The following is a 22,996-nucleotide window of genomic DNA, read 5'->3' on the forward strand; positions in this document are numbered from 1 at the left end:
TTCTTTATATGATTTCCCATTATGGTTTATCACAGATATTGAATATAGTTCCCTGTGCTATACAGTAGGACCTTGTTGTTTATCCATTCTATATATAATAGTTTACACCTGCTAACCACAAACTCCCACTCCATCCTTCCCCCACCCCGCCCCCCTTGGCAACCACAAGTCTGCTCTCTCTGTCTGTGAATCTGTTTCTGTTTTGTAGATAGGTTCATTTGGGCCATATTTTAGATTCGGGCCATATTTTAGATTCCACATATAAATGATATCATATGGTATTTGTCTTTCTCTTTTTGACTTACTTCACTTAGTATGATAATCTCTAGTTCCATCCATGTTGCTTCAAATGGCATTATTTCATTCTTTTTTATGGCTGAGTAGTATTCTATTGTATATATGTACCACATCTTCTTTATTCCTTCATCTGTTGATAAGCATTTAGGTTGTTTCCATGTCTTGGCTATTGTGAATAGTGCTGCTATGAGCATAGGGGTACATGTATCTTTTCAAATTATAGTTTTGTCTGGATATATGCCCAGGAGTGGGATTGCTGGATCATATGGTAATTCTATTTTTAGGTTTTTAAGGAACCTCCATACTGTTTTCCATAGTGGCTGTACCAATTTACATTCTCACCAACAGTGCAAGAGGGTTCCCTTTTCTCAACACCCTCTCCAGCATTTGTTGTTTGTAGACTTTTTGATGATGGCCATTCTGACTGGTGTGAGGTGATACCTCATTGTAGTTTTGGTTTGCATTTCTCTAATAATTAGTGATGTCGAGCATCTTTTCATGTGCCTATTGGCCATCTGTATGTCTTCTTTGGAGAAATGTCTATTTAGGTCTTCTGTCCATTTTTGGATTGGGTTGTTTGCTTTTTTGTTGTCGAGCTGTATGAGCTGTTTGTATATTTTGGAAATTAAATCCTTGTCGGTTGTGTCATTTGCAAATATCTTCTCCCATTCTGTAGATTGTCTTTTTGTTGATGGTTTCCTTTACTGTGCAAAAACTTGTAAGTTTGATTAGGCCCCATTTGTTTATTTTTGTTTTTATTTCTATTGCCTTGGGAAATGGACTTAAAAAAAAGTTGGTACGATTTATGTCAGAGAATGTTTTGCCTATGTTCCCTTCTAGGAGTTTATATCATGTCTTATGTTTAAGTCTTTAAGCCATTTTGAGTTTATTTTTGTGTGTGGTGTAAGGGTGTGTCCTAACTTCATTGATTTACTTGCAGCTGTCCGACTTTCCCAACACCACTTGCTGAGGAGACTTTTTCCCATTGTATATTCTTGCCTCCTTTGTCAAAGATTAATTAACCATAGGGGTGTGGGTTTATTTCTGGGCTCTCTATTCTGTTCCATTGACCAATATGTCCGTTTTTTGTCAGTACCACACTGTTTTCATTACTGTAGCTTTGTAGTATTGTCTGAAGCCTGGGAGGGTTATGCCTCCTGCTTTGTTCTTTCTCCCCAGGATTGCTTTGGCAATTCTGGGTCTTTTATGGTTCCATATAAATTTTAGGATTATTTATTCTATTTGTGTGAAAAATGTCATGGGTAATTTGATAGGGATCATATTAAATCTGTAGATTGCTTTGGTAGTATGGCCATTTTCACAATATTAACTCTTCTAATCCAAGAGCATGGGATATCTTTCCATTTTTTTGAATCATCTTCAATTTCCTTTATTAATGTTTTATAGTTCTCAGCATATAAGTCTTTCATCTCTGTGGTCAGGTTTATTCCTAAGTTTTTGTTTGTTTGTTTTTGGTTAGATTTTAAAAGGGATTGTTTTTTACATTCCCATTCTGATATTTCACTGTTAGTGTAAAGAAATGCAATGAATTTCTGTATGTTAATCTTGTATCCTGCTCCTGTGCTGAAATTGTTTATCAGTCCTAGTAGTTTTTGTATGGAGTCTTTACAGTTTTCTATCTATAGTATCATGTCATCTGCATATAATGATACTTTTACCTCTTCCCTTCCAATCTGGATACCTTTTATTTCTTTTTCTTTTCTGAGTGCCTTGGCTAGGACTTCCAATACTGTGTTGAATAGAAGAGGTGAGAGTGGGCATCCTTGTCTTGTTCTAGGTTTTAACAGGAAGGCTTTCAGTTTTTCACCCCTGAGTATTATATCGGCTGTGGGTTTGTCATAAATGGCTTTTATTATGTTGAGATGTGTTCCCTCTATACCCACTTTGGTAAGAGTTTTTATCATAAATAGATATTGAATTTTGTCAAATGCTTTTTCTGCATCTACTGAGATGATGGTGTGGTTTTTGTCTTTTCTTTTGTTGATGTGGTATATCACATTGATTTGCATATGTTGAGCCACCCTTGTGACCCTGGGATGAATCCAGCTTGGTCATGGTGTATGATCTATTTTATGTGTTGTTGGATTCAGCTTGTTAATATTTTGCTGAGAATTTTTGCATCTATATTCATCAAAGATATAGGCCTGTAATTTTCTTTTTTCATGGTGTCTTTGGTTTTGGTATCAGCGTGATGGTGACTTCATAGAATGTCTTTGGGAGTGTTCCCACCTCTTCGTTCTTGTGGAAGAGTTTGAGAAGGATGGGTAAAATTTCTTCTTTGTATGTTTGGTAGAATTAACCTGTAAAGCCAGTTGGTCCTGGACTTCTGTTTGTAGGGAGATTTTTGTTTTTTAAATTACAGATTCTATTTCACTTCTAGTGATTGGTCTGTTCACATTATCGATTTCTTCTTGATTCAGTTTTGGTGGGCTATATGTTTCTGTATAGAAACTTGTCTAGGTTATGGAATTTATTGGCATGTAATTGTTCATAGTATTCTCTTATGGTATTTTTGTATTTCTGCAGTATTGGTTGAGATTTCTCCTTTTTGTTTCTTAATTTATTTACTTGGATTCTCTCTCTTTTCTTCTTGGTGAGCCTGGGCCAGAGACTTGTCAATTTTGTTTACCCTTTCAAAGGACCAGCTCTTGGTTTTACTAATTTTTTTATATTGTTTTTAATCTCTATTTTATTTATTTCCTCTCTGATCTTTATTATTTCCTTCCTTCTGCTGACTTTTGGTTTTGTTTGTTCTTTTTCTAATTCTTTTATGTGGAGGTTAGGTTGTTTATTTGAGATTTTTCTATTTTTTGAGGAAGGCATGTATCACTCTGAACTTCCTTCTAAGAACTGCTTTTGCTGCATCCATACTTTTGGTATGGTTGTGGGTTTTTTTAAATTTATTTTTATTTTTTAAATTTATCTTTGGCTGCATCAGGTCTTTGTTGCTGTGCACGGGCTTTCTCTAGTTGCGGCGAGCGTGGGCTACTCTTCATTGTGGTGCATGGGCTTCTCACTGCGGTGGTTTCTCGTTGCAGAGCAGGGGGTCTAGGCACATGGGCTTCAGTAGTTGTGGCATGCGGGCTCAATAGTTGTGGCGCACAGGCTTTGTGGCTCCGTGGCATGTGGAATCTTCCTGGTCCAGGGCTCGAACCTGTGTCCCCTGCACTGGCAGGCAGATTCTTAACCACTGTGCCACCAGGGGAAGTCCCTGGTTGTGTTTTCATTGTCATTTGTCTCAAGGTATTTTTAAATTTCCTCTTTGATTTGATCATTGACCCATTGGTCATTTTAGTAGCATATTGTTTAGTCTCCATGTAATCGTTTTTTTTCTCATTGCCTTTTCTGTGGTTAATTTCTAGTTTTATGCTGTTGTGGTCAGAAAAGATGCTCGAAATAATTTCTGTAGTCTTAAATTTGTTGAGGTTTGTTTTGTGCTACAGTATGTGGTCAATTCAGGAGAATGTTCCATGTGCACTTGAAAAGAATCTGTATTTTTTTTTTTGATGTATTGTCTTTTTATTTTTTCTTTTACCAGTCCTTTCCGTGAGCAAATGTTTTAAACTTTGATGAAGTCTAATTGAAAATTTTGATATTTTATAAATTGTGTTTTGGTCTCATATCTCAGAAATATTTACCTAACCCAAGATCACAAAAGTTTTCCCATTTTCTTCTAGAAGTTTTATGGTTTGGGATCTTATATTTAAGTCTATGATCATTTTGAGTTAATTTTTTATATATTGCAAAATATGGATCAAAGTGGGTTTTTTGTTGTTTTTTTGGTTTATTTGCTTTGTTTTTTTAATAGGACTATTCAGTTGTTCCAGATGAAAGGCTATCATTTCTCCACTAAATTCTCATGACAATTTTCTTGAAAATTAGTTGTTTGTATGTATGTGTGTCTATTTATAGACTCTTTATTCTGTTCCATTGATTTGTCTATTTTTATCTCCATAGCACACTGTCTTGATTACTTTACATTTATAATAATTATTGAAATCTTCTGGTGTTAGCCATCAAACCTTGTTTTTTTTCAAAGTTGCTTTGAGAATTCTCAGTCTTTCAAATTTCTATATGAATTTTAGGATCACCTTGTCAGTTTCTATAAAAATGTCTGCTAGGGTTTTGATTGAGCTTGTGCAGAATCTAGAGATAAATTTGGAAAAATAATAACAATACTGAGTTTCCAACTTCTGAACAATATGTATTTCTCCATTTATTTAGATCTTCTTTAATTTCTCAGCAATGTTTTGTAGTTTTCAGTGTATGTCTTTCACATTTTTTGATAGATTTATTCCTAAGAATTCTGGGTTTTGATGACATTATAAACCATATTTTTAATTTTCAATTTCTGATTCATTTCTAAAATATGGAAATACAACTAGTTCTCTTTATAAAAAATTAATTGAGCTATAACTGACATATAATATGCTAGTTTCAGATGTACAACATAATGATTCCATATTGGTATACATTGTGAAATAATCACTACAATAAATCTAGATTACATCTGTCACCTTACATAGTTAAAAACAATTTTCTTATCTTGTGATAACTTTCAAGATCCACTCTTAGCAACTTTCAAATAATCAATACAGTATTGTTGACTATTCACCATTACTGTACATTATATCCTTATAACTTATTTATTTCATAACTGGAAGTTTGCACCTTTTTGACCCCCTTCATCCATTTCTCTCACTTCCCAACCCCCCTGCTCTGGCAGCCACCAATTTATTCTCTGTATCTGTTAGGTTAGTTGTTTTTTGTGTTTTTGTTTTGTTTGCACTGGATTCCACATAAAAGTGGGATCATATGGTATGAACATCACCCTTTAAATGCTTTCACAGCAACCCATAAACTTTGCTATGTTGTATTTCCATTTTTGTTTGTCTCAAGAAATTTTTAAAATTTCTTATTTGATTTCTTCTTTTTAAAATAAATTTATTTGTTTATTTTTGGCTGCATTGGAGCTTCATTGCTGCACATGGGCTTTTTCTGGTTGCAGTGAGTGGGGGCTACTCTTCGTTGCGGTGTGCAGTCTTCTCATTGCAGTGGCTTCTCTTGTTGCGGGCCATGGGCTCTAGGCACATGGGCTTCAGTAGTTGCAGCATGTGGGCTCAGTAGTTGTGGCTCACAGACTCTAGAGTGCAGGCTCAGTAGTTGTGGTGCACAGGCTTAGTTGCTCCGCGGCATGTGGGATCTTCCTGGACCAGGGATCGAACCCGTGTCCCTTGCATTGGCAGGTGGATTCTTAACCACTGTACCACCAGGGAAGTCCCTTTGATTTCTTCTTGAACAACACATTGGTTGTTCAGTAACATGTTGTTTAATCTCCACATATTTTTGGATTTTCCAGTTTTTTCCATGTAATTGATTTCTAGTTTCATACTACTGTGGTCAGAAAAGATGCTCAATATAGTTTTAGTCCTGTTGTGTTTATCAAGACTTGTTTAGTGGCCTAACACTTAATCTATCCTGGAGAATGTTCCATGTGCACTCGAAGAATGCATATTCTGTTGCTTTGGGGTGGAATGTTCTGTATATTGTATATATCTGTTAAGTTCACCTAGTCTAATATGTTATTTAAGGCCATGCTTTCTTCATTGATTTTCTGCCTAGACGATCTATCCATTGATATAAGTGGGGTATTAAAGCCCCCTACTACTATTGTATTGCTGTCTATTTCTCCTTTTAGCTCTTTAATATTTGCTTTTTACATTTAGGTGCTTCTGTGTTGGATGCATATTTACAAATGTTATGTCCCTAGTTGGATTGACCCTTTTATCATTATGCCCTTCTTTGTCTCTTATTACAGTCCTTGTTTTAAAGTCTATTTTGTCTGATATAAGTATAGCTACCCCAGCTTTTTTTGTTTTTATTTGCATGGAATATCTTTTTCCATAGATTCACTTTCAGTCTCTGTGTGTCGTTACATTGGAAGTGAGTCTCTTATAGGCAGCCTATAGGTGTGACTTTTTTTTTTTAATCCATTTAGCCACTCTTCTCTTTTGATTGTAGAATTTAGTTCATTTACATTTAAAGTAATTATTTATAGGTAGGGACTTACTGCCATTTGTTCATTGTTTTCCTGGTTGTTTCGTAGTTCCTCTTGTTCCCATCTTCTCTTCCTCTTTCCCTTTGTGGTTTGATACCTTTCTGGTATACTTAAATTCCTTTCTCTTTATCTTTTGTATATCTACTATAAGATTTTGCTTTGTGTTACTATGAGGCTTACATATAATAAGAATCTTATTTAAGTCAATAACAACTTAAGATTGATCTCATTTTTTTTTTTTTTTTTGCGGTACGCGGGCCTCTCACTGTTGCGGCCTCTCCTGTTGTGGAGCACGGGCTCCGGACGCGCAGGCTCAGTGGCCATGGCTTACGGGCCCAGCCGCTCCGCGGCATGTGGGATCCTCCCGGACCGGGGCACGAACCCATGTCCCCTGCATCGGCAGGCAGACTCTCAACCACTGCGCCACCAGGGAAGCCCAGATTGATCTCATTTTAAAGCTCTACACAATTACTCTATTCCATCCAACTTTCATGGTTTTGATATTACATTTATATCTTTTTATCTTGTGTGTTACTTATTGTTGTAATCATAGTTATTTTTACCACTTTTGTCTTTCAACCTTCATACTAGCTTTAAAAGTGATTAATCCACTACCTTTTCTATGTTTACATTTCCAGTGAGATTTATTCTTTCATATGTTTTCTTGTTTCTAATTAATACCCTTTCTTTTCAGCTTAAAGAAGTCCCATTAATATTTCTTGAAAGACCAGTTTAGTGGTGACAAACTCTTTTAGTTTTTGCCTGCCTGGAAAACTCCTCATCTCTCCTTCACTTCTGATTGATAACTTTGTCAGGTAGCGTATTCTTGGTTGGAAGTTTTTGTTGTTGTAATTTGTTTGTTTTCTTTCAGCACTTTGAACATATAGTGCTTTTCCCTCTGGCTTACAAAATTTCTGCTGAAAAATCTGCTGATAGTCTTATGAGAATTCTCTTGTATGTAACAAGTTGTTTTCGTCTTATTGCTTCTAAGACTCTCTCCTTGTCTTTAACTTTTGACATTTTAAGAAAATGTGTCTTGGTGTGGATCTCTGGGTTCCTCTTATTTGGAACTTGGATCCTGGGCTTCCTGGATCTGGATGCTCTTTCCTTACCCAGTTTAGGGACGTTTTCAGCCATTATTTCTTCAAATAATTTTTCTGCCCCTTTTTGTCTTTTCCTTTTGGGAGCCCTATAATGTTAGCCCATTAATGTTTTGAATGTTAGCCCATCTGATGGTTTCTCATAAGTCCCTTAAGCTATCTTCTTTTTTATATTTATTTTTTCCTTTTGCTGCTCTGATTGGGTGAATTTTAGTACCTTGTCAACAAGTTAACTGTTCCTTTTTTCTACTTTGTTTAGTCTCCTTTTGAACCCTGTAGTGTACTTTTCAGGTCAGTTATTCTTCAGCTCTGTAACTTTTGTTTGGTACTTTCTTATATTTTCTATCTCTTTGTTGAATTTCTCACTGTGTTCATTTATTTTACTCCCCTGTTCAGTGAGCATCCTTATAACCATTACTTTGAACACTTTATGAGGTAAATTACATTCTGTTAAGGTTTTCTTTTTTTCCTGAGCTTTTATTCTTTTGTTTGGAACATATTCATCTGTTTCTTCATTTTCTTGACTCCCTGTGTTGGTTTCTTGAAGTAGATTAAACAACCACTTCTCTCAGTGTAAAAGGAGTGGCCTTGTGTAGATGAATCTTGTTCAACCCTGCCCTAGCCTCTGGTTGTCTCTCAAACCTTTGTGATTGTCCAAGCAACTATTATACTTTTAATAGCTCCCAGTAGTTAAAGGTGTGCCAAGACCTGTACTACACATCCCAAAAGGGGAGGCTCTCAGTCAACACTTAGATTCAGACAGATTGGAAGCCAAACCCCGAGACAGCAGATTTTAAAGTTTGCAAATATCTACAGTCCTGTGGGACCACAGGCTGGTCTACAGTCCTGTGGGACCACCAACCACCAGAGCCAGGTGATCTGGAGGTGTCCCCTCGGCAGAAGTCATACAAATCAGGGCTCCAGACAAGAATATAAGCTCTTTTCTGGGACGTACCACTGAGCCTTAGTGAGAAAGAGGGAAAGTGCAAGGATGGCATCCACTGGCCTGTGTTCCCTGAGATCAGCTCCATAGACCCCTAGATGTGTGCCAAACCTGAAGCTGCCCCTCAGGCCAAAGCTCCAGGAGATTCAACTAGGCCTCTTTCACAGAATGACCGTGGGTGTGTTTCAGTCTTCTGTCTGCGCAGTGTCCTGGATTTGGTAGCCTGCCAAGAACTACCTCTCCAATTCTTACAGTCCCTTGGGACCCAGGAACACAAGACCCTCTGCCCACCAGAGCAGAAGCAGTCAAGGTACGTCCCCTGGTTGGTAGCTGCAAAAACCAGAGCACCAGATGTAAAAGCCAGGGCACCTGACACATGTGAGAGCTCCCCTCTGGGAGATGCTGGTGTTCCGGAGGATGGCAGAGCCCCCCCTTCTGAGGTCTGTGGAAAAGATTACAGGCAGCCCTTAGATGTGTGTTTAATTAGAAACTTGCCCCTCAGGCTGCATCTGTGATGTGATGATTAGTTAATAGGCCTCTTTCACAGAGAGATTGAGCTCCTGGGTCTCTTGCTCTTGCTGTGCCCTGGGAATGTTAGCTATTTAAGAACTCTTTTTCTTTGGTTATAGTTCTACGGGCTACCAGAGCCAGATCATGTGGAAGTGTCCCTTGGCAGCAGCTACAAAAATGAGGGTGTCAGACAAGGGTATAAGCTCCTCTCTGGGAGATACTGGTGAGCTGGTGAGGCAGAGGGAGAGCACAAAGATTGTGCCCACCAGCCTCTGTTCCCTGAGACCGCTTCCTTAGGCCATTAGTTGTGTATCAAACCAGAAGCCCATCTCTTAGGCCAAAGCTCCTGGACCAGCAAATAGGCTTCTCTCACAGAATGACTGGGAGGGTGTTTGAGTCTGCTGTGCAGTGCCCTGGGCGTGGTAGCCTACCAAAAACTGTCTCTCTGATTGTTACAGCCCCAGGGGACCTAGAAATGCATGCTCTCCTGGCCTCTAGAGTCAGGCAATCAAGGGGCATCCCCTAGACAATGGCTGCAAAACTCAGGGCATCAGACACATGTAAAATCTCCCTTCTGGGAGATACTGGTGCTCGAGATCACAGCAGAATTAAGAGCATGAAGATGATGCCCACTGGCTGTAGTGAGGAAGTAGGGGAGCATAAAAATGAGGCCTATAGGAATAAAAGAGAAAGAAAAAGAGGGCGTCTGTTGGCTAAGCAAGGCGGAGTGACAGCACATAGATGGCCCCCACCAGTCTCTGTTTCTGGAGAGTGTTTCAACAGCTCTTAGATGTGTGTGTAAAAATAGATGCCTGCCCCCCAGGCCAATGCTTTAATATATGAAAACGAACCTCTTTCACTCAAGGTCTAAATGCAATCTGCTGCCTCAGCTGAGCCCTGGGGAGGGTGCGTCTAAGTGTGCAAGCCCTTCTAGAGCCATTTCTCAGATTGCTGCAGTTTTGTGGGTCTTGTGGATGTGAGCCTGGTTGGTTTTCAAAGCTAGGTATTTGGGGGTTCATCTCTCAGGTGCAAGTATTAAAAGTTGGAGTGCTTGATGTGCGATTGATACCCTTCAATCCTCAGGGAGAAGCTCTGGGTTTTGAATTCCCTCCTGATTCGGGGTCACTGTATCAACAGTGGTATGTATAGCAAGATTGTGTTCCAGCCATTCCTACCCCCCTTTTTTAAAAATTTTGTTTATTTTATTTTGGGCTACGTTGGGTCTTTGTTGCTGCGCGCGGGCTTTCTCTAGTTGCAGTGAGTGGGGGCTACTCTTCATTGCGGTGCGCGGCCTTCTCATTGCGGTGGCTTCTCTTGTTGCGGAGCACAGGCTCCAGGTGCATGGACTCAGTAGTTGTAGCTCGCAGGCTCTAGAGCGCAGGTTCGGTAGTTGTGGCACATGGGCTTAGTTGCCCTGCAGCATGTGGGATCTTCCTAGACCAGGGCTCGAACCCGTGTCCCCTGCATTGGTGGGCAGATTCTTAACCACTGTGCCACCAGGGAAGCCCCCTACCCATTTTAATGTGGTTTTCTTCTCATTTGCCCAGTGTAGTCCATGATCAGCCAACATTTAAGTTTTTTTCCAGAGGAAGTTTATTCATATGTAGCTGTAGACTCGGTGGGTCTGTGAGAGGTGAGTTCAGGATCTTTCTATTTCACCATCTTGAACCGGAAATCGAATTCTTATATAGTGATCTTGTATCCTGTAAATTCACTTAACTCACTTATGGGCTCTAGTAGAGTTTTTATAGATTTCATCAGATTTTCTATATAGGGGAGCATGACATTTGTGGAAAAAAAGGCAATTTTACTTCTTCCCTTTCCAATATAGGTGGTTTTTATTTCTTATCTCTTGACCTTATTGCACTGGCTGGAATCTTTAATGTTGAGGTTTGGCATCTTTGTCTTCTTCCTGATCTTAGGGGAAAATTGATTCAGTTTTTCACAATTTAGTATGATGCTAGTTGTAGGATTTTAAGTAAATGCCCTTTAATGCGTTGAAGAATTTTCCTTCTATTCCTACTTTTCTGAGAGTTTTTGTCAGGAATGGATGTTGGATTTTGTCAAATGATTTTCTGCATCTATTGACATAATCAGAAATAATTATTTATATATTTATAGATGAATATTCTTTAGTTTGTTAATATGATGAATTATACACTGGTGGATTTTCAAGTGTCAAAACAATCTTGCATTCTTGGGATAAACTTCACTTGGTCAAATGTATTACTCTTTTTATAAATTTTGGATTCAATTTGCTAAAATTTTGTTTAGGATTTTTTTTTTTTTGTGTGTGTGTGTGTGTTACATGGGCCGCTCACTGTTGTGGCCTCTCCCATTGCGGAGCACAGGCTCCGGACGCGAAGGCTTAGCGGCCATGGGTCACGGGCCCAGCCGCTACGCAGCATGTGGGATCTTCCCGGACCGGGGCACGAACTCGCGTCCCCTGCATCAGCAGGCAGACTCTCAACCACTGCGCCACCAGGGAAGCCCTCTGTTTAGGATTTTTGATATCTGTGTTTATAACATAGGAATATTGGTTTGCCATTTCTCTGTAATATCTTTGTCTGGTTTTGGTGTCAGGGTAATTCTGTAATCATAAAATGAGTTGGGAAGTATTCTCACCTTTTTAATTTTTTGAAAGAGTTTATGAAGAATTTGTAAATGTTCAGTGGCATTCACCTGTGCTGCCCTATGGGCCTGAAGTTTTGTGGGAATGTTTTAAACTACAAATTCAATTTCTTTAATAGATAGGCTTTTCGGGTTATATATATTTCTTCCTTGGTAAGCTTGGGTAATCTGTGTCTTTCAAGAAATTTGCCCATTTTATCTAAGTTGTTGGATTTACTAGCATAAGGTTGTTCATAATATTTTCCCAGATTATTATTATTACACTTATGTGAAAAATCTCATGGGTAATTTGATAGGGATCACATTAAATCTGTAGATTGCTTTGGATGTCCTCTGAGGCATTTTATTTGCATGTGTGTATTACATCCCTAGAAAAAGATCCAAGTATTTTCCCTCCAGTGTGTTTTCGTCTTGCTTCTTCATGGTCCATGATGCCAGCTGACGTTGTCAGTACAATGAAAAGAAACTGATGGGACGGGAGCACGTTATTCTGACATTTTTCTAGATCTTTGAGTAGCACGTCAAATCTGGGGCTGATCACAGTTATTTAGCCTGCCTATGAGGCTCACAACAATTTCCCCAGCCCCGTGATCATCGATGATTTCAAATTTGCCAATGTAACCATGATTCATCATCACAGTTAGAAACTTGACGATGACTTTGGAGCATGGCCTAATAAGAACCTGGCATTTGCCTCTTTTTTTGGCATTGTTGATACTGTTGAGAGTATCAGCCAGGACATTCATGCACACCAATATGGCGGCACAGAAAGATGGTGGAAAGAGCAGGATGGCCATTTTAACAATATTCTTCCAATCCAAGAGCATGGGATATCTTTCCATTTCTTTGAATCATCTTCAATTTCCTTTATTAATGTTTTATAGTTCTCAGTATATAAGTGTTTCACCTCTTTGGTTAGTTTTATTCCTAAGTATTCTATCTTTGGGGGATGCAATTTTTTTAATATAAATTTATTTTATTTATTTTTGGCTGCGTTGGGTCTTCATTGCTGCACGTGGGCTTTCTCTAGTTGCAGTGAGCGGGGGCCATTCCTCCTTGCAGTGCGCGGGCCTCTCATTGCGGTGGCCCCTCCTGTTGTGGAGCACAGGCTCCAGGCACGCAGGCCTCACAAGCTGTGGCTTGTGGGCTCCAGAGTGCAGGCTCAGCATTTGTGGCACACGGGCCTAGCTGTTCCGCAGCATGTGGGATCCTCCTGGAAGAGGGCTCGAACCCCTGTCCCCTGCATGGCAGTCAGATTCCTAACCACTGCGCCACAAGGGAAGCCTGGGGGGTGTGATTTTAAAAGGGATTCTTTTTTTACATTCCTTTCTGATATTTCATTTTTAGTGTAAAGAAATGCAACCTATTTCTGTATGTTAATCTTGTATCCTGCTACCTTGCTGAATTCATTGATCAGTTCTAGGATTTTCTGTCTATAGTATCATGTCATCTGGATATAATGACACTTTTACCTCTTCCCTTCTAATCTGGATAGTTTTTATTTCTTTTTCTTACCTGAGTGCATTGGCTAGGACTTCCAATACTGTGCTGAATAGAAGAGGTGAGAGTGGGCATCCTTGTCTTTTTCTAGATTTTAACAGGAAGGCTTTCAGCTTTTCACCCCTGAGTATTATGTTGGCTGTGGGTTGTCATAAATGGCTTTTATTATGTTGAGATATGTTCCCTCTTTACCCACTTTGGTAAGAGTTTTTATCATGAATGGATGTTGAATTTTGTCAAATGCTTTTTCTGCATCTACTGAGATGATGGTGTGGTTTTTGTCTTTTCTTTTGTTTATGTGGTGTATCCCATTGATTTGCATACATTGAACCATTCTTGTGAACTTGGGATGAATCCCATGTGGTCATGGTGTATGGTCTTTTTTATGTGTTGGATTCGGTTTGCTAATATTTTGTCAAGAATTAGTAATTTAAAAAATATGGTAATAGACCAATGTAACCCAATACAGATTGGGGTTTAATAGATGATAAAGATGGAATTTCAAACTAATGGAGGAAAGGTAGACTATTTAGTATATGGTATTGGCACGACTGATTGGGTTTTTTTTGGGGGGGTAGGGGTGGGGCTTGATCCCTCCCTCATTCTTATATCAAAGTCAACTATAGACAAAACAAAAATATAAATGTAAAAGCAAAAGTATAAACATAATGAAGAAAATATGAGTAAATTATTGATATCATCTAAGAGTAGGAAAGACCTTTCTGAAATGACATAAAATTGCAATTGAAAAATCTGATTAAAACAAAATTGAAAAAAAACCCCACAAAGCCAACAAGTCTTATCTAGAACAACTAAAAACACCATAAACAAAGTCAAAAGGTATATTGGGAAAACTATTTATAACTTTTTATAACTTATATCATGGGAAAATGGAGATTATATATATATATATATTTATAGATATAGATAGATCTCCTAAAAATCAGAATGAAAAAGTCCCTAGTAGAAAATAATGGGCACAGAACGTGAACAGATAATTTAAAGAAGAAATACAAATGATTGAGAAACATAAATATAGGCTCAACCCCAGTAATATAATGATGGTTTAAATTAGAGCAAAAATAAAATACTATTTTTCTTGCCTACCAGATTTATGAAAATTAAAAAGATTTTCAATATCCAATAAAGTCAGCCCTTCATATACTTGGGTTCTGCATCTACAGATTCATCCAACCATGGATCACAAAAACTCAGGGAAAAAAAAGTCCCAGAAAGTTCCAAAAAGCAAAACTTGAATTTGCGATGGGCTGGCAACTCTTTTTTTTTTTTTGTGGTACGTGAGCCTCTCACTGTTTGTGGCCTCTCCCGTTGCGGAGCACAGGCTCCGGACGCGCAGGCTCAGCGTCCATGGCTCACGTGCCCAGCCGCTCCGTGGCATGTGGGATCTTCCCGGACCAGGGCATGAACCCATGTCCCCTGCATCGGCAGGCGGACTCTCAACCACTGCGCCACCAGGGAAGCCCCAAGGACTGGCAACTCTTTACATAACATTTACATTGTATTTACAACTATGTATTTAGTATTTGCATTGTATTATGTATTGTAAGTAATCTAGAGATGACTTAAAGTATCAGGGAGGATGTGCATAGCTTATATGCTAATATTACACTGTTCTATGTAAGGGACTTAAACATCCAAGGATTTTGGTATCCATAGGGATCCTGGAAACAATCCCCCTGAGGATACCGAGGGACAGTTGTATATGGGAGTGTGATAATTCTGTACTACTGTAACAGAGACAAAACAAAGTGGTTTAACAAAGATGCTCAAAGATGATCTGTCTTCCTGCTCTCAGGGCTTTTGCAACTTTTGCTCCATAATGCCAACAGCCCCTTCCAATTTATGTCCTGTCTTGCCTTGGATTGATGTGGCTACATTGTGCTCTCCCAGGCTGGTCTTAAGTCATGCCCAACAAGGGTCAGACGTTTCTTGTCTGAATGGGGCTGCTGTTCTCCTGTTGCACATGGGCCCCTTGCTTCTCCTCCTCTCCTGGCAGTACTGTGCGGAAGGCAGGGGTGTGGTCAACAGAGAGTGAGAACCTGGTCTAGGAATGCAGTGATTCTGGCCTAAAGAGCTCAGGAGAAGTCACTGTTGGAAAATCTGTTGTTCTATTTTCATGCTATAAAATTCCAAATGGTAAATTTTACATGACTAGAAAATGAATGATGGTTCTTGTTTTCCTGCATACTCAGGGTAAGACTTGCTCTCATCATCAAAGAGCACAGTGTCCCTCTCTGACAGTCACTGGAAGTGGCTGGATGCTGCACTCTAGGGAGCAATAATGTAACCAGCATTAAATAATTGGTACTGGGGGACTGCATAGGTGAGATGACCTATATTGTTTCAGTATAAACAAATTCCCAAGAGTTATGGTATTTAAAGTAATAACACAGTTGCTACATTTTTCTCCAGGTGGGATATAATATTAGCCAGAAAGGGTGATTTGTCAATAAAGAAGAGCTAGTTCCTGGACCTGAACAGGAAAATATGATACATTTATTGAACAAAAACAAATATTTAAGCACTTTCTAGTCATTATTCTAAATCTTCATCAATAAATCTCTGTACCTTACATGGACCAATAAATTTTGTAATACATTTAAAAGTTAAATTGTTTACTTTGTAACCAGAAAGAAGTACAGGTTTTTTAAAAGACTAGGAAGAATTACACCAAAGTTTTATAGTGATTGTGTCTTGAGTGTTGGCTTCTTAAGAGACTTTTTGGTTTCTTTTTTATATGTTCTATAATGTGGTCACAATATTAGAAAATAATAACTTGGACATGGCCACATAGCTAATTAAGTAGAAGAAACAAATTCTCCTTGAGTTCAGAGGCCATACTCTTTTTTTCTCTTAAAACAATTTAAAAAGTAATAAAAGGTATATAATTCAAAACATACAAAAGGACTAGTGAGAAATAAATCTTCCTCCCAATCTGTTGTTCAATTATCTAGTTCCTTTCCTCAGAGGCAGCCACTGTTAGTTTCTTTGTGTCCTTCAAGAGACAGAAAATGTAGCGCTGTGTGTGTGTGTGTGTGTGTTTTCTTTTTAAACACAAATGACAAATACATACACACACACACACTCTTCAGTACTTTGCTCTTTTCATTGATACATCCTGGAGATCTGATCATGTCAGTATATAAAAAACAGACAACTGTACATTATTATATTAAATGGATATTTGCACCATGATTTATTAACTCATCCTCAACCTACTGCTATTTCAAAGAATATTGAACTTAATAATATTCTCACACATATGCTTAGAAATACATGTGAGAGTATATAGGTGGGATAAATTGCTATAAGTGGATTTGCTAAGTCAAAGGGGATACTTATTTAAAGTATATTGCTAAATTACTCACTTCAGAGGTAGTCCTAGTTTTACACTTTCACCAAAAAAAGCATGTATATCTTTCACCCCAAGCTTGCCTACTTCCTAAACTTTGCCATTTCCCATGCTCTTTTTAGTGTAGCACACTGCCTGGCTCTGAGTCCCAATTCTAGCATTTACTAGGTTTGTGACTTTTGGAAGTCAATTTAATGTCTCTGAACCTTCACCCTTAATGAAGATAATATCCATTTTCCATAGTTTCTATCAAAGTTAAAGGTGATATGTGAGAGACCAAACATTACACACTTGGTAGGCAGAATCAGTATTTTTATATATTCTACATATAAATAACTCTTGTACTTTTCTTCCACTTCTCCACTTCTATTCTTAGACAGCAACTGTTGTGGCTTTATTATTCACCTACTTGCTTTCAGTATCTTTTTCACATGTCGTCCCCCCTTCCCTCAAATCTGATGGTCAAATGAATCTTCCTGAATTCAAGTTCTAGTTGTTACTCCCCTGCCTTAAAAAACAAAAACAAAGCCAAAGCCAAACCTGTGTAACTAAGTGGAAATTCTGTACCGTATTCTCCATTATCTAGCCCCACTCTACCTTCCTAAGTGATTAGAGAGGTGCTATCACAAGTGCATCTACTATCCATATATTGATTAATACCAGACAGATGCTTTGCTAATTAGTACAGCAAATGTCAGAAATGGGTTTTTATTAAATTGATGGCTTGTCATTAGCATGATGAATGTTAGAAATGGACTCTCACTGAGAAATTACAGATATTCAAGATATGTATTAATAGATTGGCTAAAATGTTCAGACACTCCCCATTATTTTGTGAACTGGGTGTAAGTTCTATGTGCTTTACCCTTAGAGGGGGTTCCCAAATTTTGACACCCAGCAGTTCCATGGTCAGACTTCGGGTCTAACGCATTTCTGGTTGTTTCATGTCCATTTAAAGGAATATTATCACATCTGGTATGAGTGAACCTGTCATGCAAAGTGTGATCAAATCACCCAAACTGGTGAAGAGCAGGACTTCATCAGAGTTACCAAACAAGTTGTATGGACAGTTTTGTGCTTGCTTATAGTAATGCTCAGCAAAGGTGTGAGAGGCAGAATTTGATCTAAGACTGACTTTCATTATATCCTGTTAAACAAGGGTGCGGGGGAATAGCTACCTCTCATCCATGCTAAACTTTTTTTGCCAGTAAAATCCCTAAGAGTTGTACATGACGACATTATCTTGGATCAGTTGGGAATAATTGGATGTACATTTATAACATCGTGAACTCCCCTCTCAATTCCAACAGTATTAAATCTGCATATCACTTAGTGCATTTCAAAATTTGTCTTTGTGGTCCACTTTATACCACTGGTAGACTAAGTTTCTTAAAAGAAATTTAAAAAAATTGTTTACCTTTTGACCCCCTTCACCCATTTCTGCTCCCTCTTCCCCCAACTACCCCTGGCAACCATCAATTCATTCTCTGTATCTATGAGGTCGGTTTTTTGTTTGTTTGTTGTTAGAGTCAGTATTTAAGAGAGATCATGCAGTATTTCACTTGACATAATTCCCTCGAGGTCCATCATGTTGTCACAAATGGCAAGATTTCAATCTTTTTTATAACTGAATAATATTCCATTATTCCATATATATATATATATATATATATTCACATTTTCTTTATCCATACAACTATTGATGGACACACTTAGGTTGCTTCCGTATTTTGGATATTGGAAATAATGCTGCAATGAATATGGGGATACGTTTATCTTTTTGAGTTAGTGTTTTTATTTTCTTCAGATAAATACCCAAAAGTGGAATTGCTGGATCATATGGTAGTTCCATTTTTAATTTTTTGAGAAACCTCCATACTGTTTTTAATAGTGGCTGCACCAGTTTACATTGCCACCAACTGTGCACAAGTGTTCCCTGTTATCCACATCTTTGCCAACACTTGCTATTTTTTGTCTTTATAGTAATAGCCATTCTAACAGGTTTGAGGTAATAACTCATTGTGGTTTTGATTTGCATTTTCCAGATCATTAGTGATGTTGAGATTCTTTTTTAAAAAGTTTTTTTATTGAAACATAGTTGATTTACAATGTTGTGCTAGTTTCAGGTGTACAGCAAAGTAATCTAGTTATATATATGAGTGTGTGTGTGTGTGTGTATATATTTTTTACATTCTCTTCCATTATAAGTTATTACCGATATTGAGTATAATTCCCTGTACTATACAGGGAGTCCCTACTATACAGCAGGTCCCTGTTGGTTATCTATTTTATATATAGTAGGGTGTATATTTTAATCCCAAACTCTTAATTTATCCCTTCCCTCCCCTTTGGTAACCATAGTTTGCTTTCTATATCTGTGAGTCTATTTCTGTTTTGTAAATAAGTTCATCTGTGTGATATTTTAGATTCCACATATAAGTGATATCATATGGTATTTTTCTCTTTCTGACTTACTTCACTTAGTATAGTAATCTCTAGGTCCATCCATGTTGCTGCAAGTGGCATTATTTCATTCTTTTTTATGGCTAATATTCCATTGTGTGTATATATATATATATATATATATATACCACATCTTCTTTATCCATTCATCTGTTGATGGACACTTAGGTTGCTTCCATGTCTTGCTATTGTAAATAGTGCTGCAATGAATATTGGGGTGCATGTATCATTTCAGATTATGGTTTTCTCCAAATATATGCCCAGGAGTGGGATTGCAGGATTATATGGTAGCTATTTATTTATTTATTTTACTTCTTTACTTACTTACTGCACCACGCAGCATGCAGCATCTCTGTTCCCCGACCAGGGATCGAACCCATGCCTCCTGCACTGGAAGCACAGAGTCTCAACCGCTGGACCACCAGGAAAGTCCTGGTAGTTCTATTTTTAGTTTTTAAAGGAACCTCCATACTGTTCTTCGTAGTGGCTGTATCAATTTACATTCCCACAAACAGTGTAGGAGGATTCTCTTTTCTCCACATTCTCTCCAGCATTTATTATCTGTAGACATTTTTTTTTTTTTTTTTTTTTTTTTTTGCACTGCGGGATCTTAGTTTTCTGACCAGGGACCAAACCTGTGCCGCCTGCGATGGTAGTGTGGATTCTTAACCACTGGACTGCCAGGGAAGTCCCTAGACTTTTTGATGATGGCCATTCTGAGTGGTGTGAGGTGATACCTCATTGGAGTTTTGATTTGCATTTCTCTAATGATTAGTGATGTTGAGCATATTTGCATGTGCTTTTTGGCCATCTGTATGTCTTCTTTGGAGAAACGTCTATTATTTTTTTTGGCTGCATCAGGTCTTTGTTGTGGCTTGCAGCCTTCTCTCTGGTTGTGGCGTGCGGGTTTTCTCCAGTTGTGGTGCGTGCGCTCTGTAGTTCTGTCACACGGGCTCTCTCGTTGAGGCACACGAGCTCAGTAGTTGCGGCATGCGGGCTTAGTTGCCCCATGGCATGTGGGATCTTAGTTTCCTGACCAGGGATTGAACCTGTGTCCCCTGCATTGGAAGGCAGATTCTTTACCACTGGACCACCAGGGGAGTCCCTAGAAATGTCTGTTTAGATCTTCTGCCCATTTTATTATTGGGTTGTTTTGATATTGAGCTGTATGAGCTATTTGTATATTTTGGAGATTAATCCCTTGTTGGTCACATTGTTTGCAAATATTTTCTCCCATTCTGTAGGTTGTCTTTTCATTTTGTTTATGATTTCCTTTGCTTTTCAAAAGCTTTTAAGTTTAACTAGGTCCCATTTGTTTACTTTTGTTTTTATTGTCATTACTCTAGGAGGAGACAGATCCAAAAAGATATCTGTGATATGTTTCAAACAGTGATCTGCCTATGTTTTCCTCTAGGAGTTTTAAAATATCTGGTTTTACATTTAGATCTTTAATCCATTTTGAATTTATTTTTGTGTATGGTATTAGAGAGTGTTCTAATTTCATTCTTTTACACATAGCTGCCCAGTTTTCCCAGCACCACTTATAGAAGAGACTGTCTTTTCTCCATTGTATATTCCTGCCTCCTTTGTCTTAGACTAATTGGTCATAGGTGCGTGGGTTTATTTCTGAGCCTTCTGTCCTGTTCCATTGATCTATGTCTGTTTTTGTGCCAGTACCATACTGTTTTGATGACTGTAGCTTTGTGGTATAGTCTGAAGTCAGGGAGTCTGATTCCTCCAGCTCCATTTTGCTTTCTCAAGATTGCTTTGGCTATTCAGGGTCTTTTGTGTTTCCATACAAATTAAAAATTTTTTTTGTTCTAGTTCTGTGAAAAATGCCATTGGTAATTTGATAGGAATTGCACTGAATCTGTAGATTGCCTTGGGTAGTATAGTCATCTTGACAATATTGATTTTTTCTATCCAAGCACACAGTACATCTTTCCATCTGTTTGTATCATCTTCGATTTCTTTCATCAACATCTTATGGTTTTCAGAGTACAGGTCTTTTGCCTCTTTAGATAGGTTTATTCCTAGGTATTTTATTCTTTTTGATGCAATAGTAAATGGGATTGTCTCCTTAATTTCTGTTTCTGATATTTTGTTGTTAATGTATAGGAATGCAAGAGATTTTTGTGTATTAATTTTGTATCCTGCAACTTTACTGAATTCATTGATGAGCTTTAGTAGTTTTCTGGCAGCATCCTTAGAATATTCTGTTTATAGTATCATGTTATCTGCAAACAGTGACAGTTTTACTTCTTCTTTTCCAATTTGCATTCTTTTTATTTCTTTTTCTTCTCTGATTGCCATGGCTAGACTTTCAAAACTATGTTGAATAAAAGGGGTGAGAGTGGGCATCCTTGTCTCATTCCTGATCTTAGAGGAAATGCTTTCAGCTTTTCACTGTTGAGAATGATGTTAGCTGTGGGTTTGTCATATATGACCTTTATTATGTTGAGATAGGTTCCCTCTTTGCCCACTTTCTGGAGACATTTGTTTCTTTGTTTTTTTTTTATCATAGATGGATGTTGAATTTTGTCAAAAGCTTTTTCTGCATCTATTGAGATGATCATATGGTTTTTATTCTTCAATTTGTTAATGTGGTGTATCACACTGATTGATTTTCAGATACTGAAGAATACTCGTATCCCTGGGATAAATCCCACTTGACCATGGTGTATGATCCTTTTAATGTATTGTTGGATTTGGTTTGCTAGTATTTTGTTGAGGATTTTTGCATCTATGTTCATCAGTGGTATTGGCCTGTAATTTTCTTTTTTTGTGGTATCTTTGTCTGGTTTTGGTACCAGGGTGATGGTGCCCTCAGAATGAGTTTGGGAGTGTTCCTTCCTCTGCAATTTTTTGGAATATTTTCAGAAAGATAGGTGGTAACTCTTCTCTAAATATTTGATGTAATTCGTCTGTGAAGCCATCTGGTCCTAGACTTCTGTTTGTTGGGAGTTTTTAAATGATTGTTTCAATTTCAGTAGTTGCGATTGGTCTGTTCATGTTTTCCATTTCCTGGTTCAGTCTTGGGAGATTGTACCTTTCTAAGGATTAGTCCATTTCTGTTTGGATGTCCATTTTATTGGCACATAGTGGCTTTTCGTAGTCTCTTAATGTCTTTTGTATTTCCGTGGTGTTTGTTATACCTTATCCTTTTTCATTTCTAATTTTATTGATTTGGGCCCTCTCCATGTTTTTCTTGATGAGTCTGGCTAAAAATTTATCAACTTTGTTTATCTTTTTCATGTATCTGTTGGTCATCTGTATGTCTTCTTTGGAAGAATGCCTATTCAGATCTTCTGCCCATTTTTAAGTAGGTATATGTATTTTTTCCTATTAAGTCATATGAATGCTTTATATATTTTGGATATTAATCCCTTATCAGATATATTATTTGCAAATATTTTCTCCCATTCAGTAGGTTACCTTTCCATTTTGTTACTGGTTTCCTGTCCTGTGCAGAAGCTTTTTAGTTTGATCTAGTCCGACCTGTTTACTTTTGCTTTTGTTGTTTTTGCTTTTGGTGTCAGATTAAAAACATCATTACTAAAACCTGTGTCAAGGAGCTTACCACCTATCTGTTTCAGGTCTTATGTTTAAGTCTTTAATCCATTTGAGTTAATTTTTGTGTATGGTGTAAGATAGTGGTCCAGTTTCATTATTTTGCATGTGGCTGTCCACTTTTCCTAACGTCATTTCTTAAAGAGATTGTCCTTTCCCCACTGTGTATTCTTGGCTCCTTTGTCATAAATTAATTGATCATATATGTGTGGGTTTATTTCTGGGCTCTTACTTCTGTTCCATTGACTTGTGTGATTGTTTTTATGCCAATAACGTACTGTGTTAATTACTATAACTTTGTAATATAAGTGGACCCTTGAACAACATGGGTTTGAACTGCATGGATTCACTTATACCTGGATTTTTCACTAAATACACACTACAGTACTACGCAAGCAGTGTGGAACTGCAGATATGGAGGACTGACTGTTAAGTTATACACACAGATGACTGTGTGGCAGGTTGGTGCCCTTAACCCCTCCATTGTTGAAGAGCCAACTCTAGTTTGAAATCAGGGAATGTGATGCCTC

At 37.9% G+C, this 22,996-nt stretch overlaps 1 pseudogene; it reads right to left on the reverse strand.

The window, feature by feature from the left end:
• Positions 1-11,903: 11,903 nt before the first annotated feature.
• Positions 11,904-12,318, reverse strand: LOC132522628 (small ribosomal subunit protein uS8-like; annotated as a pseudogene).
• Between the last annotated feature and the right edge of the window lie 10,678 nt (positions 12,319-22,996).

This window comes from Lagenorhynchus albirostris, chromosome 7 (genome assembly GCF_949774975.1).
Source record: "Lagenorhynchus albirostris chromosome 7, mLagAlb1.1, whole genome shotgun sequence".
Taxonomy (NCBI): Eukaryota; Metazoa; Chordata; class Mammalia; order Artiodactyla; family Delphinidae; genus Lagenorhynchus; species Lagenorhynchus albirostris.